Source organism: Etheostoma spectabile, chromosome 18, assembly GCF_008692095.1.
Source record: "Etheostoma spectabile isolate EspeVRDwgs_2016 chromosome 18, UIUC_Espe_1.0, whole genome shotgun sequence".
Taxonomy (NCBI): Eukaryota; Metazoa; Chordata; class Actinopteri; order Perciformes; family Percidae; genus Etheostoma; species Etheostoma spectabile.
In genome coordinates this window covers 6788471-6806039 of record NC_045750.1, presented here as the reverse complement: position 1 = coordinate 6806039, position 17569 = coordinate 6788471, and positions in this window count along the sequence as shown.

Here is a 17569-nt window from a genome sequence, read left to right as displayed (position 1 = left end):
AATCCAACCATGGCTAAACCTACATTTGCATTGACTTACAAGTCCTTTTCCCTGCATGTAAACACAGAAATAGGCACTTTGAAATAGTAATAGAATAGCTGATAGTTTAATTTTATGTCAAGCTTTAGATAACCTGACACTCGCATTATTACATTAATTTAGTCCTATTCTCATAGATACCCATTTTACTGTTTTACCGCCATCGTTATTCTCATCATCACTGTGTTTTTGTCCCGGCTGCTGTGAAAAAGACTGCTCAACGCACAAACACAAGGCCTAAGTTTATTTCCAGCGACTGCACAGACGTTGCAAACATCTCTTTTTAATGTTTGCTCGATTGCTAAGACAGTCGAAGTCTCTAGCCTAAACAAATGACTTTGAGAAATACAGTTTGTCTGAGTTGTTTAGGACTTGAAGAAACCCACGTGGCTTGTTCTCAAGTTTCTGAAAGTAATGTTTATGGTCGGTGCTTCTGTGTTTGCCTGAGTCCTAACAAAGATTAAATATATTTCCCCAGACAACCGTTCAGTTTGCCTTGGTTTAATGAGACCGCTCTACGTTATAGTGTCTTGTTAAAACTTGTTTTGGCCCACGTTCATGATAAAAGCATGCACATTTCAAAGTTCACTGTGTCAGAGTCAAAGTTACCTTTCAGCTGTTTTTTCTCCGCAAAAAATATTTAGAATTTAAGAAGTTAATATTGTAGTGGCTTATGTAAGGGATAATCTGGGGCAGAATATTGGTGATTAAAATAAAATATAAAAAAATACCCCAACATTTACTGTCAGAATAAGCTTAAATATGCTCAGTTGCACCCCCAAGAGGCCACATCAAGGTGGTCATGAATCATTAAATATGTCAAGCATTTGAACCATCAACATATTGCAAACAGACAAACACAGAATTCTTTGCACATGTGTTTATGCTTGTGATCAGATTGTTTGAATCCAGAGCATTTCTTGTTATCAACACCATTTGAGTAACGGAGACCTCTTTGAATTAAAGCCGTGACTGTTTATCGCTCTCGCTATCTCTCTCCCCGTCATAATCCTAATAATGAGTAATTGTGCGTCACTAGTGATTACAATACTTTACTGTCTCATCTTTCCTTGCTGTCCTTTATAAAAGGATTAGGAAAAACATAGAAAAAATAATAATTATTCTGCTTGCCTGGGATGAGCAAATGTAGTTTAATGAATGTTTTATATAATAATGGACCCACCTTGGACCACCTTGGACCACCTTGGACCTCCATAGTTTCTGGACAAACTGAGGAGATAAAATATGATTATTTGAGTCTCCAAGGGAGCAAATAGAAAAGGAAATGCCCAAAGTTCCCTTAAGAGCCAAGGCTGACTGTTCCCATCCTTTTCAGATAGGCGGTGGAGATCTGCATCATATTAAAGGCCTCGTGTGCCCTTTGTAGTCGAGTATGAGTGAGCTGCAGTGCTGGATCTGCGTTTCCGATTTTATTTGGAAAGAATCTTATTGAGGTGAGCATTATCCAGTGTAGATGGACAAAATAGTCACACGGATTTTGAAGCTGTAACGATAAACAGGCATGGACCTTTCCTAAAGGAAAAAAAAAAAAAGCAAGAACAGCTATCTATTGTTCTCGTCAAAAATATTCCCCGATACCTTTTTTTTGTTCTCATTTAGAAATTTAAGAAGAAAAATATAGGACGCTCCAAAAATGCCTCGGTGGTGCCATACAGACTTGGAAACTTGTAAACCTCAGGGTGAGGGTGTAAGGGAAAGTATTCAAACAAACAGGCTGGGGTTTCTAGCAGACTGAATGATTAAAAAAAAAAAAAAAAAAAAAAAAAAAGTTTTTCAGAGGAAAAATAACCTGACTGGTTGAATTAAACCTCAGAAACAAGCAGAGTCAAAGAACCTCATGTTTTTGGGGGCAAAGCTGATCATACAAAGTTTTTATTGTGGAAGGTCAACCTAATAAATATCCTTAGTGGATTTTTATATGGCTATAGGTTAGTTTGCATGATTTGAACTTGACTTGACGGCTCTGTCAGGTGGATAACTGAGATGAAATAACTTAAGAATACACCGTTTCACCGAGGTTTTAGATGACTGTAAATTAGGGCTGGGCGATACGGAGAAAATCAAATATCACCATATTTTTGACAAAATACCTTGATACCGATACCGCGACGACATTGTTGTGTTGGCTATTGGTGCTTTCACAAAATATTCACACAATGAGAGTTTTGATAAATAATCATCAGTAATGTGGAAATGATAACTTAGTGAGTAAAGGCAAATAATAGAAGAGCTGGAACAGTCTGGTAAGTTCAGAAAATGACGTCACTTTACTGTAATGTTGCCTTCAAAACCAGGAATAGACAACACTTGTGCCATATTACGATGTAAGTATATCTAAATTTAAGACAATATCAAGTCTCATGTCACGATATCCTTGGACCAGTTATATTGATATATTGCCCAGCTCTGCTGTAAATAATAAAAGTTGCAACAATTCTTTGATGCACATTGAACGTAAATAGCAAAAATTCTACTCATCCTCTTCTTAGGGAACGTTGTCTGCTTGATTTAACAAAAGACTGCAACATTTCTTGGCCAATTTGCAGACTTCATTCTTAGTCAGTGCATCCTTTGAGTGAAAAAAATGGACTTGATTATTGCACTTATAAAATTTAGATTTTAAATCACATACTTGTATTAGCAACATGTCTAGAATTTGGTAATGATTGGATGAAAAGTTGTCACTTTTTATTCTAAGTTGTGTGACTAGCTTAAGTTTGGTGATATAGTTACACGGATATTCATAAATGTAAAGGGTTCAGCTTTACAGTTGAACCCTCTGCAGGACAGAGAACCACTTTATTCACACATTTATTAGTGTTGGTAAGATATTGTAAGGTCAACATTTCATCAAACATGGTGTTGTGCAGTACCACCAGACTTCACGTATTTTACAGGTCATTGAATTTTAAGTCTTTTGCAGTATAATGAAATCTGGACATTTAGATTCATTCAAGACACATTCGGGAGGTGATTTAGAGAATTTTCTCTGAGCCTCCTCTGTTGAACCTCCGGGTTCAACAATGTCACAGACTTTATAACCAGTGAATTATTTTTCCATCAGGCCTGGGTACTTATTTAATATGCATTTATGTTGATTAAATTGGGCAGAGTTGGGATATGAATTATTCTGCAGGCATTCCTTCTCTCCGCAGACCTCCCCGGACGTATGCACTACAGTGCAGTGGATCCACAACCAGGCCACAACAGACAGCAGCAGGGCTCCGCCATTATATTGTCTAGAGTTACACTCTGAGATCTCGGCCTTTGTGGTCAACATTTTCTTCTGTTTTGCATCCATGATAAGCTGACAGAGTCAAGCTGACATAATTAGCTGGCTGGGGTTTGTTTGGGTTGTGAATTGCTGCTGTGGTGTAAATCAGCATGGAGCTGGCGGCCAATGAGACAGCTTGAAGTCAGATTAAAAGACAGGGGTGGCTTCTCTGCCGCCGACAACATTCGCTGCTCAGCCGCTTCCCATTGTTTTTCCTCCAGAACCTGGCAACGGCAGCGGCAGACCTGGCTGCTGCAGCCAGCGTTTTGGTCATGTAACTTCTCACAATTTGTCCCTGTTCCACCAAGTAATGTTGGTTTGGTGTTCTCAGAGTGAGTTTTAATGTGTCAAGTTTCAACATAGGACTGCAGCGTAGGTCCTACATTGTGGAAACCGTTGTTGGATATAAAATGGACATGTTTTATTAGTGCCAAAGTAAAGTATAATGTTTACATTGATACTCAGTGTGTGCATAGTGCAGACAAACTATTAATTTGCTTTACAGTGTCCATAAGAGGCAATGCAAAAAGAGTGTGCATAAGAGTCACATTCAGTTAGAAGCATGAATATAGCTGCTTTGCTCTTAAAATGATGAGGCTCGCTGAGACGTAGACAGGGAGCCAGGCTGTCTGATTAGACCGACTTTTAGTCTGAGGGGAAACTCTCGGCACATGCAGAAACATTTCACCTTACAGGTCAACCAGACTGAGAAAGGAAAGTTGTTAGCTACGTGCTAAATAGAAACAGGGAAGAGAAACTGTGGCTGTCAGGATACCCCTCCCTCCCAAAGGCCCTCTCAAAGCTATAATCGCGGTTTCTTAATGATGTCTTTGGGATTGTGAAAAGGAAGTGTTTATCTGAACCCCGCGAGAAGTGACAGGAATAGCTAAAGGCAGTATAACATGAAACAGCCCTCTGCTGGCCAGAGTGTAGCTAGAGTTAGACATATTTTTATATTTATAGACTATTTTGGGGTCAGGAACCTCTGTGCTCATTTAAGAGCCTTCCCAACTGGTCCTGTCTCTAATCAAAGGATCAAAACCGCTTTATTTTGAAAATGGGCAATTACAGCACCAACTACATAAAAATGGCATCAAAGACCTCAGCAGTTTAGTTTCTGCTGAGTTGTAGATTTAGTCGTTATTTTAGCACAGCTGCTTAGGTTTTTAGGAAAACATGCTGGCGAGATATTTTTCATATTTAGTCACGTGGCAAAGGTTGACATTTACTTTAAACGATTTTAGAGGTTCTATTCTCGGGATTTACATTCATGTATGCATCAGTATTTGATGTAAGCTGAGTTTTACATGTTTGTTGTACACCATTCATTTTGGGAACAAGTTCACTACGTGACAGCTGGTTTCAGTTGTGCCAGGCATCTCCGAAAACACCTGCATACACCTCCATCTTCCCAGACCTCTTTGCAGTTTGACAAGTGCTTTAGGGTTGCTTCTCTATACTGGTGCGTCCCCGTGTGTCTCTCTGCATTCATTATATTTGAATGTGGATTTTTTTTACTTCATTCATAAATTCTCTTTTGGAATCCACCATCAGATCCAAAATATTTGGAACGAAATATGATTTTCTCAAGAGGTGTGCACCAAAAAACAACCCCCCCCCCTTTTCTTTAACTGCTGTTATTGAGTATGGACATGGGCATAGTTAAATGCTACTTGACCGTCATGAACTTGAAGAATTTGAAGAGTGAGACTCTTCTGATTCAGTGTCGTGACACTTATCTGTTAAATATGTCTTTCAGTTGTCAACATTGGCTCAAAGTGGATAAAAAGGCCGGTTCATTAATCAAATTTGTTACCTTGTTTTGATGTTCTGCAGAAAGATAATTTTTGAATCCTTGGTTGGACTACATTGTGTTGTCATATTAGCTTACCCCAGCCTCCCCCTCTGCACCCAAACACAGTCCGTGGGGGTCCCCCACGAGAGGCGGTCAGCCCCGCTCTGAGAAGCACTAAGCTCAGTGACACGGCTGTCAAACTAAATCTCCGCGCTTCCCTAAATCCTGGTTGCCAGGGGTGAACATCAGGAATGTCGCCGGGTGACAAAGGACGATTAGTGGCCTGATTTCTCCATATGCTGACATTTGTGAGTTTTTTTTCATTTGTTGTGTGGGAATTCTTGTCATTGAGGTTGGTTAGGATACCGCAAAGGGGCTTGAAGGTCCTCTTTCAGACAACACACACAAAGGATGTTGTTGAAACACATGTGAAATTTGGGTCTCAATGTGAAAAACTAAAGAAAGTGGCTGAGCACCAATTCTCTTTCGTCAAAGGCTGGTGCTTACAGCTATGTGACTTTTTTAAAGTGTAAAGCTACTTTACTGTCACTTTAAAATAAAAAGAACAGTAACAAGTTAATCTACAAAGTCTCTCTTGTTGGTAAGATAAGTTTGCATTACCTAACTCATAAATACCAGAAATATGGCTTGGGCCTAAAAATGCAGCCGTTTTATAGCAGAGGTGTTCCGCCTCATCTAGGATTGCTTTGCCAGACCTTCCTCCTTATTGCTGCGGATGAGGGTCTGGCTAGTCCAAACAGCATTCCTGGGATGGGAGAAAAAAATGTGCTTTCTTTAAGCCAATCACAATCGTCTTTTGCGGTGCAAAGCGCCGGACAGAGTCATGGTGCCTTTGCAAAATAGCCTCGGGAAGGAACTTGTTTTGGTGGAACATCTGTACGTTCAAAGGTTGTTTTAGTTGAGAAAACTCCGATTGGACAGATAGTCTAGCTAGTTGTCTGGTTTTACCCTGCAGAGATCTGAAGAGCAGTTAACCATAGTCCTCAGAAATCCACCGGAGTTTAAAAATTACAACATAAAGACAGCTAAAGGTAATAGACATCCGGCTGAAAAGAGTCACATCCGGCATAATTTCCCATGGCAACGGACCAATCCTGGAAGTTGTGGATATAGACTACACCTTGCCTGACATTAATATCGCCTCTGCTGAAAGTCAGAATACTTTGAATTGTAATGAAATATAAATCTTATTGAGCAGCGGGGATGCATGAAACTGAAAAAGACACTTATTTAACAAACAAGGCTATTGTTTAAATTGTCGTAGAGACTCCGAAATGTGTTTTCATTGTTTTTGGAAAGCAGTGTTGTTTTTTTTTGTGCAATAAGCCAACCTCATTTACATCAAGCAGACTTGGATTGTGGTTGTTATGGAGAACCTAGTGAAACCGACCCTATCCAAACACGAGGACAGTTGGACCGGATCTGTGTAGACCTGAGCACAATGACAACAGATCCAAAACGCAGTTGACATGTAGAGACTCATATAGAAAAGGACAACAACACTGACAGCAGCATGAGGTTGCTGCAAATGAAGGACCAGCCGTTATGATGGTCACAGTGTATTGTTGATAGCCACCTGAATCCAGTCTTGTATTGGATATATTGAAACAAACCTGAGACCTCAGACAACACAACTGAAAGCACTCGGACTGCATTTATTAAAGTAAACACTATGAATGGAACACCATACAAAAAACACAACCTGAAAGAAAGCTACCAGTTGTTAATGGTTACTCTGAACTCAACGTAATCTTTCCTGTAGCTGTTTTGCCAAACCATTCTTCTTTTACAGCCGTATAAGTGGCATGGCTGGATGTAGGAAATGCATGCCAAGCTCTAAATACCCGATGATCGCTTTGCTTTATATAACTGGGGCTGAAATGCCAACAAAAAAAATATCTGCCCAGAAGGCACTCCTGTTCCTTCTGTATAAGACATGAGGTCCTTGTTTACAGGATGAATAGTTGCCCTTTTAAAATCACCTTTTGTTTAGAATAATGAATCTTTTTGCCTGCGCCACAGACCCAATCTGATTTACTTGTGTTGCCACAGTAGCTAATCATGTTGATCCAGTAGTTAATCTCCACCGGAGCTCTAATGGTAAGCTTGGGTGTTTTAGGACTTCCTGTTTAGGCAAAGTAGACTGTAATCACCTCGCTGGACTCATTTCCGCAACGAAGCGACGTAAACCACTTGTAGTGAAGTCTCGCCTTGGTCTGATCCTTTGATATGACGTGCACAACTGGTGTTTAAGTTGTTTGCTTATTTTGCTCGTCGAAACGAGCGTCCTGTATAAGTGCAGCCTGCAACAAAGGCTAGGCAATTTTATTGGTATGGCTTTTCAGCAGCGGTGCAATTCAAAGTGCTTTACATAAAACATCAAACACATTATTATTAAAAATGACATGAAAAAATGTGTACATAATGCAAAATCAAGAACAGTAAATAAAAGTTAAAACAATTAATACAAAATTAAAAAACAGGTTGAAGACCAGAATAAAAGAACATTCACAGTACTGTGCAGTACAAATAAAAAAACAAAGGCAATATTGAAAAGGAATGTCTTCAGCCTTGACTTTAAAAGAGCAGAGCTTACCTACGAAGAGTTTTATTTTTCAGACAAACACAAAAAAACAGCAAATGCCCTACTGCAGATCAGGGGTTTGGGTTCGTAATCAGAAAGCCCTTTTTGGATGGCACTGTGCTCGAGACAATAAACAAAAATAAAATCTTTGGCATGGCTTGAAAATGATTCAACAATGTCTTTGAAAATGTCTTGGTACTGATGATAGAAAGATTTTTATTTTGCTATGTACAAATGCTTTTAAATTTGGCACTGTATTTATTGACTAGGGCTATTGACTAGGGCTAGGAATCCTGGGAAATGTTTCAATACTGTTGCCAATACAATATCAACGTTTTGGTACTAATACCAAAATTATACTTTTTTGATACCTTTTATCCAAACAAAAGTATAAAATGTGTACAGCAGAACAAAAATAACAAAGAACTACAACAGATGCCAAACTTTTCAGTTGTTGTCCATAACCCCCCCACCTCCTAAAAAAAAAAAAAAAAAAAAAAATAGGACATTATATTATTCTCTTAACTTCCAATCAAAAACAAATCTGTCTGATCTGTTATCAGACTGGTTTACACATAAGAGGTCAAACAAAAACTAGACAAAACATTATGGGCAACTGTTTAAAATTTGCAAAAGGATGCTTTAAATTGAGAAGTATCCAATCACAGAATGTGTATACACGATACAAACCTTGCAAGATGTTCTAGTTTCTGGTACTTTGTTACTCTGTGCAATGGGTCCATTTTGTCTGTACCAAGAACGTTTAGATTTAATACACACCCTTAGTATTTACACAGGTTAAAACATTTGCTACTATGTGTTACACAAGCTACATGTTTAGTCCTAAGTTTAGCCCCAGCGTTGTATGTATATGTGTTTTTGTATTCAGGTGTGTGAAACCAATCGGGTTAACCTTCGCGTAGAGGGAGCATGTGGTCTCTGTGATTTCTATTAGCATCCATTTACCACCTGGAACACCCTGGAGCTGTGGCATTCACCCCCATTAATAGCCAAGTGGTTTGTGCCAGACCCAAAGCAGGTCGAGCAGGATCACATCTGGCCGCTGCAGCCACAGCCTGGTTATACTGGGCACATCTGACATGCCTGCCTCTCTCTCGCTTCCTCATATTGGACTTTAATTGCATCCAGGCTGTCCAGTAGCCGTCAGAGAGAGGGGTTTCCTCAGGCTCGTCCAGAGAGTTGGCCTGGCAGCAGCACTTCTATTGCACTCAGTCTAATGGGAATAGCAGAGGGGAAAAACACAGATTCTGTTATGTACAATAGGTTTGAACACACACTCTCTCTCACACACACACACACACACACACACAGACACACACACACACACACACACACACACCACACAGACCAATGCACTCTCGCTTGCACAGATTTTACGGCTCACAGTAAAAAAAGTATTGCTCTGCATGGATCCAAAATTAAGTTGAAGAGGTCTTTAACAGCTGTAAGCAGCTTTCAATTTTTTTAATTCTTTTTTTATTTGTATTTAAAAATGTATAATTGCAACTGTTGTTTGGTAAACTTATCAGTCGCTACGTTTATGTGCAAACACACACAGTATAACTTAAAAGTGAGAACTGATCCTATGTGCAATGTCCCACTTGCAGTACAATAAGGAGAATATAGGTTCATGTTGGAGAATTCAGTTTGGGACGATGCTGATGTTTTCACTTAAACCTCTTGAAAAAGAATTTCGGTCAAATGTTGGCAGTTATAATCATGTTATATCAGATGTTTAGTTTTTTATAGATCCTATGTTTACTCTTACTGCATTCATTCCTCGCTTTCTCCTTTCTTAACCACTATAACCTTCATATCCCTGCTTTGTTCTTCCTTTAAAGCCTTTCCTATTTTTCAGCCTCCTTGTGTCCCACTCTACCTTCATCCAACCATCTATCCTCCTTTTTTTCCCTCCAGCTGTAAAGCATCCCAAGTAGTAATTTTACCTCTTTCTTCATACCTTCTTTTTGAATAGTTATTCATTTGCATATTGTGTTCCTTTTAAAAACAAAAACAAAAAACAACTTGGCATTTAATGACAGCACTGGCAGCTGATAAATTCCCAATCTGTGATAAGATAATAGAAATCAACTTCAGTCATCCGCTGCATGAAGCATTGTCTCTGTCCAGTGAAGCTGGCAGAAAGACGACAACAGAGCATGTGAGTGGAAGTGCAGATAAGCCGGAGCTGATGTAGCGTGGTGACCCTGCTCAGAGGGCTGTGTTGACTGACGCACAATGGTGTCGGGTGCAGACAGAAACATGTCAAACAAGGGAATATCTCTTTAACTCTTTCCAGGGGTCTAAAATAAGAGCTAATGTTTAGGTTTTGAACATGTAATGTAACAAAAAGTACACAGAGGTTAGAGAAGGATTTCTGCTTTGAGACAACTTTTATGGATTGTGCAAAAGGGCCTGCAGCTCAATATCAGGAAGATGCACTTACTCTTACTCTGCAGGTTCATGTAGGTCATTGTAAGAAAGCATTTTTGAAAATACAATCAATTTGTGTTTGTGTGATAACCTGTAGTTCACTGTTTTGTTGGGTATACAGAGTAAAATAAATAGTAGGCGATACTCAAATGTGCTGCTTCTGGAACCTTGTATCTTTGCATCAGGGAAAATGTTTTTTTTAATTTTTCTTTGAAGTACTTTTAGTAGGAATGTCCATTTGAGGATTAGGATTGTAAGATTCAGTTTAATAACTTCTGCAAGAGCTAGTAAGCTGACCTTGAGTTAGCTAGTTTAGTTAGTTTGCATACTGTTTCTCGTGTGTGTGTGGAGGCCAGGACCACACACTTCTGACACACAGCTGTTTTGTTTTTAGCTCTTACAAACCCCATCAAGCTCATTTGTGGTTCACTGAAACCACCCACTCCCCTCAACATGGCCCAGCTCCGCTCTGGATGAACCCCTTCCTCACACGAACAACCCGGCTACACGTTTAAATGGATCGTTTCCACACTCATAATCACAAACCAGGATCGCTGTGGTAGATTAGATCTAATTCCTTGGCCCTGTTAGGACTGGAGACACATTTGAGTCTAATGACTTTGGACAAGTTTACAGACATGATGGTTACACCAGGCTTAGCCCTCATTAGGCAGTGTGCTTTAAATGGCTTCATTAGTAGTGGGGGGGGGGGTGCTGACTAGCAAGCACATGTAAGCCTACTGTGTTCTTGTTGGTCACTGTTTAAAAAAAGAAAAAGACGCGCACATGCTTTGAGGTGATGGAAAAATGTGAGCATTCTGTGCCTTTTTGTGGTTGGCATCCTAAAACTCTTTAATTCCTTGATTGCCATGTAGGCAACACCATGAATACATGGTTGCTAAGTGAGCGTAACGCTTTAAATGTTAAACAATGTAATTACAGAAGCTTTAGGGATAAAAATAGCAAATATGTATATGTTTGGCACTGTCTTATAAAACTTATACTATGACGTATGAACTTATATACAAACATAAAAAACCCTGATTTGCAGATTTAGGGTTTTACAATGAAAGTATTTAGCCTTTTCTCCCTCCATTGTGGCTTTAGACATATTTGGCAATATAGAGGATATGAGATAAAACAGTCTTGGATCCAAAAGTCATGGAAGCGGGCTGTATTTGAGCAATATCAGCATTTCTGCTAGTTTCCTCCTCCTCTTCTGTCAACACATGAAGGTGCAGCAGTGTTCAAATTGGCAATAAAGAACCGTTGGTCATAAGTAAGTACATAAGTAGCCTTCTATAATACAAAATATTGGCAATAAACATACGCCTGCTAGCCATCTGCTGAGGTGACGGACAGTCGAAACATTACACCCGTTACGAAAGTAGTATAAATATGGTGTTGCATGGTGCATGGTTCCCTCTTTAAAGCCATCATATGTCAGTGTATCCTAATACAGTATGTCCTCTATTTTGACCCCAATAATAGTAATAGTTTACATTCATCCGATTGTCTATTTTTGTTTTGTTTTTTGATACAAGAATAACAAGGTTGAGACTACTCTATTGAAGCTGTAGTGACTATTTGTGGTATCTTTTTTTGGATAAATTTATTGAATTGACAGATTACCTGAGAACCTAGTTCAGCAGAGAATCTGTCTCACCTAGATCCTGATAAATCTCATCATGTGATCAAACTAGTTACACGATTAAGGCTCACAATAGCCACACTTGTAATTTATGTTGACAATTGCTTTAAAAAAAACAAAAACAAAAACAAACTCAGTCTTTCTGCTTTAAGGTTAATGTTTTATGTCCATGAATGTGATTTCAGCATAGTGTTTTTTTTTAAATAAATTTACGTTAACTGACTTACCTGGCCTCCGTCACGTGGTTGCAAACTCTCACAGCCTCCATGTAATTATAAGGGGGAGTTCCACCCCAGCAGATGACAACTCAAACAGTTTTGTTGCTCTTCACAATGAAGGTCGGAATTTTTTTGTTCTGTCTGAGCTGTTTGAGGACACAAACACCAAAGTGTACAGTAGATGAAAGACGCCGGTCAGGATTGCACCATTACAACCCATCTTAGGGTTGTACTCATGTTACCCTGTCATTTCCAGAGTCTGCCAACCTGACGCTAGTGAATTAGGTCACATTGTCTGTCACCAGTCTTTTGCATTGTGTTCTATTGGATTATTACAAATGTTTTTTACCACAAACTGGAGAATCTAATGGTCCCGTATTCATGTTAAACGGAGACGATAGGGTAATGTTTTGCTAATGTTGCAATGGCTGCTTTTTTTGTCATAATCATTTGTATTTTTCTAACCCTTACCTGAATGGTCACAATTTTGCAGAGTCAAGAATGTTAGGCCTTTGTCCACAAAACTGTGATGGTTGAAGTCAATTGAAGGACAGAAAGCCCGAAAGTTTATTGGCTACAGCAATGCTTCTGTGTAATTTTGGGAGCAATTTGTTATTTGTTAGACATCCTATCCAGAACAATATACTTCCACTGACAGAGGCGCTATCTCATTGTGAACTGGTGACACAGTGACACTGGTGGCTAATAATGCTCTAAATAACACTTATAGAGTAGTTTGTCCCTTTTTAAATTGTCTTTATTTTCCTTAGTGGCTGTAATCACTAAGGTTAAAAAAAGGCATCAGGGTCATATGAGGACATTTAGTGTCTCAAATCTGTAACAAAAGGCGGCACTTTTGAACTTTAATATCTAGGAATCATGCACTATAATGTGAGTGAACTATCCACAGCGTCTGTCCCGCGAATGTATTAAGATTAGAGCATGAGGGTGCACGAGAAAGAAGACTTTGCATGAGAAAGAAGACTTTCTTTCTCATGCAAAGTCTTCTTTCTTATGCACCTTTATGTTAAGACAGGTGTATTTTTACATAAGAAGCTTGCTTTTTGCAGCTTTATAGTGCTTTTGGTACCCCTGAAACGAGTTTTTGTCTGCTACATTCTTTCTTCTATAACCATACATGGTTCATTAAGGGACGTCTTATAAGACAGAACGGCATATTGTCTGTGAGCATGTCTGGCTACAGTACTGTATAAGGAGCCCACTGTTCTCGTAAGCTGCCACGTTCTGAGCAGTAGCCTGTAAGTTCTCCGAGGAATGTTAGTAATTAGCTCGGGAATCGCAAGCTTTAGGAAATCTGCAGGAAAACGGACTTTATCGCCATGTGAAAGTCTTGTGTCTGCACCACTACGGCTTTCTAAAAGGCTGGTTTTGTTGTGACAATATTAATAGGCCACAGTATGTACAGTACGGCTGGGAGAGCAGTCTGAGAGGTGTCTTTTTATAGAAAGAAGAATAAAAGATTCAGTTTTGAGGCACAACAAACTTGCTGCTAAAAGTCTGTGGTGACCAGATCACATCGAAGTGGAGATGACATCATGTTACCAGCGTTATTTTATTTTTTTAAACACTTTATTTTATTTTCATGCAAAGACAGAGGGCGGTACAAAGTAGATCAGTACAGGAAAAAAAATACAATGCAAACAACATTACCAAAGTTATCATACTAATTTATAGTAATTTAGACAATTGTATCGATAAATCAAGAAGGAACACTGTCAATCAAGTTTTTGGTTGATTAATCAGCTAATTGTTTAAGCAGTAGCGAAATGTATCGACTACACATCATATATATCAGACAATGACTTTCATTGTCAATGTTGTAAAGGTACTTGGTTTTTGCAGTAAATTGATCTCAAAACATGAGTTAAAAAATTTACTTACAAAACAAATAATTGAGCAGGAGATGTTCAGATAAGAGGTCCATTGTTCTTGACTCGTGTCTCCTTTCAACAGGTAGACATATATCTAGCTTGATATTGGAGCATTCCTCACATTCCCAATTATGTTCACTTTACAAATGAATCTCCTGATCCATACAAACCTCTAGCGTCCATCTCTTCTGTTACGGTAGACAGAAACAGGAATGTGGACAGGTGTTTTTTCTTTACAACTGCTCCCTCTGGGTGTCTCTGCAGACCTGAGTCATGGTTTAATAGTCTGTCATCCAAGGCAGCTCCTCAAGGGGATTTCTGTTTTTCTCTTTGATTAAACACTTGGCTTTCACCCACCTGGCTGAGGACTGACTATGCAATTTCTCAATTTTGTTTTGACTGATTTGTAGTACAAGCTTCTTTTGATGCGAGGGCCATTGTTCAGAGCGCCTAGTCCTCCTGGGATCATCGCGATGTTCTGCAGAACCTTTTTCTTGGGTTTTGAGTACAATACATGTGCCAGTTTCTCTCTCAAAGCATCTCAGCACTTTCATTATATGTATGTATGTGTGTGTGTGTGAAATGAGAGGACAGAAAGGAGGCTTAGAGTGCTGTATTTGTGTCGCTCCCACTTGCACTAAAAAACGACAAAAAACAGTGATGAACAGTCTGGTTTTTTTTTTAGGTTTGTTTTTTCCCACAAAAAGCTTCGGTGTCGGATGAGACAAGGATGGAACTTTTCTTACTCTCACAGCTTGTGTGCTTCCACTACACAGATGTGACGGTCGTGACTCAGCGAATGGGTGAATCCACACCAACACAAAATGCCTGAAACCCTCCCTCGCCTCTCTCCAGCTCTGGCAAGTTGAGGTGTGTGTGTGTGTGTGTGTGTGTGTGTGTGTGTGTGTGTGTGTGTGTGTGTGTGTGTGTGTGTGTGTGTGTGTGTGTGTGTGTGTGTGTGTGTGTGTGTGTGTGTGTGTGTGTGTGTGTGTGTGTGTGTGTGTGTCCATTATCAAGGCAGCCCATCTCCCCTCGGTGCTGAGTGCTTTTCCAAGGTATACTGTACAGCAAAGTAGGCCGGACAGAGAAAGGACTCCATTCTTCCCCCCCCCCTCCTGACTCACGGCGAAAGTGCAGCACTACCTGGAGCTCTGGTTTCTGTGGTCCTTTTGTCTCGCGCCACCGATCGAGGACACAAAATGGGTCTGGAGGGAACCCAACACCGCGCCCTCACGTTTCTCATCGCCCCCGTGGAAGCTACAGTCACAAGAATGAAGGAAAAGCGAAGCTGCTCTCATGACCTTTTTCAACATTTGCCATACCATTAGCATCTTTTTCATAAAGCAAACTCATTACAATAAAGCTCCCTTTTACATTACTACCTAATCAACTTTTATATCCATCACCTTTAACCTGTTATTAGATACAGCGCTACCATCTCCTCATAACCTTTAAATAGGTATTTCCCGCTCCCACTTGAAACTGTCCCAGGTGGGCTGCCCAGTAAAGCAACGCCACTGACCCAGTAATGTGAGCAGAATGCCTTCCTCTGAGTAGCTCCGGCTCTGCAAGCATTGGACCTGAATACTACAGAGGCCACTCGCAGCGGAGGCTCGTAAGTGGAGCTTTTTGGCTAAGGAATGTTGCCGGTAAACACAGATTTGCCATTAGATATGTGTGGTACCAAATCTGACCTTCTCTATCAAAGGGATACAGTAGCTGTGTGAGATCACAGGCCAGTAGCTGACAGGATTTCTGTGTATCTTTACATGTGCATGTGTGACTGCATGTGTTTGGTATTGTAGTTTCATCATAAAATGTTGTTGAATCATATTTTCTTCTATGAAATGTATTGTAATTGTTGCTTAATGCTTTAAGATACAGTTTCATACATGTCTAGGGAAGTTTTTACCAAAAACCTTTTTTTCACAAGTACCTCAAAGGACTTACCATCCTACTTTATGTGAACTCGATCAGCCTATTCCTCAACCTGACATCTGACAGCAAGCTGACATTACCTTATGTTAAAAAAAATCCAGGATCTACACAGAAAGAATCACATTCCAACACACAACCTTTTTTTTTTCTTGCTGTGAAGTGACACAGCAGCTGTGTTGAAGCAATAACTGCTGTCTTCTCCTTCAGCAACTGCCAATAAATGGGAGGGGGAGGGGGGGGGGGGGGGGGGGACGAATAAACAGGCAAAATTCTTTAATTTTAATCATGGTTCTGTATGAATACTGCATAGATAGTCCCTTGACTTGATAGCTCCATAACAGCATGAATCAGATCTGTGTGTTTTCTCCCTGTGATGCCCACTGGCAGATTGGCACCCGCTTGTCATTTAGACAGTTTTATTCCTCATTATCTGAGTGGAAACCTTGGGTCTGGTCTGGCCCTGTAGCTCACATTAGTCACCTGTACAAACCTTGTCATGGCATGGAGGTTTGCCCATCTGTCTCTGGCTCAGCTCTGCTGGAGGAGCTCCTGTTCTGAGAGGTCCGACAGCATAGGTAAAGAAACTCAAGCAAAAATGAATATCCCCTGTAAAATGGTTTTGAAAAGGCAGTATTTCAAACATGGTTGAGGACGTGTAGTGTATTTGCAATCAGAAGTTGTGATATTCATCCATCCACGTTTTCCAGCTCCTCCTAGGGGGTCCCAAGGCCTTCCCAGGCCAGCAGAAACATGAAATCTCTCCAGTCTGTTCTGGGTCTATACTGAGGTCTCCTTCAGTTGGACGTGCCCAGAAACCCTCCCAAAGAATGCATCCTGGACAGACCCAAACCACCTCAACAGGCTCCTTTCGACGCAAAGGAGCAACAACTCTCTCTGTGATATGTTAATCTACATGAAAATACACCCATGGCGTCAGGCCCATAGATTTGACTGATAGACAAAAAAAAAGAATTGTATGTAATTGTATGACGATAGGTAAAATACGTTTTATTTTCTTGTAAGGTTCTGCAGGTCTAAACCTCCAATAGTTACATTTTACAGGTAAAATAGAAAATAATTACAAAAAGTTAAGTTTCTTGCTGTTTTATGAAGGCTGAAGGCTGAAAAAACAAGCACTTAAAAGCAATGAAAATGCCATAAATAACTGCAACCAAAAGGGGTTACTAGGTTGTTCCTGACTTTCATCAACTTATGTAAACCAGTGACCTTCAGCCAGATTGCACCATCGTAACATGTTAAATTGGAAAAACATCTCAACCTGTTGACAGCGACACATAAGCTAAACAGTGGTGTCTCTATCTCAACTGTTTACATCTCCATCTCTCACGCAATGCCAGCCTGTAGCGGAAGTTTAGTGTCTGTGTGGAAGTCTGTCTGCCACAACTCTCTCTAATATTTCACGTCTCTGTGTGGAGGTTGGAGGCGGCCGACAACACATACTTGACTTCCTGTAGGTCATCGTTCATGGCCGTGAGTGTCCAAACAGAAGACATCATGTCCATTTTCAGGGCACACTCTGTGTCTTGAAGCCAACTTTAGACTTAGTAACCTTATTGACATGTCGGCGACTGCTAGCTATAGGATGTACTTCATGTCCAATGCTAATAAGAACATTTATGAAACGTTTTATTTTACACGTATTGATTTAAAAGACAAGTTTC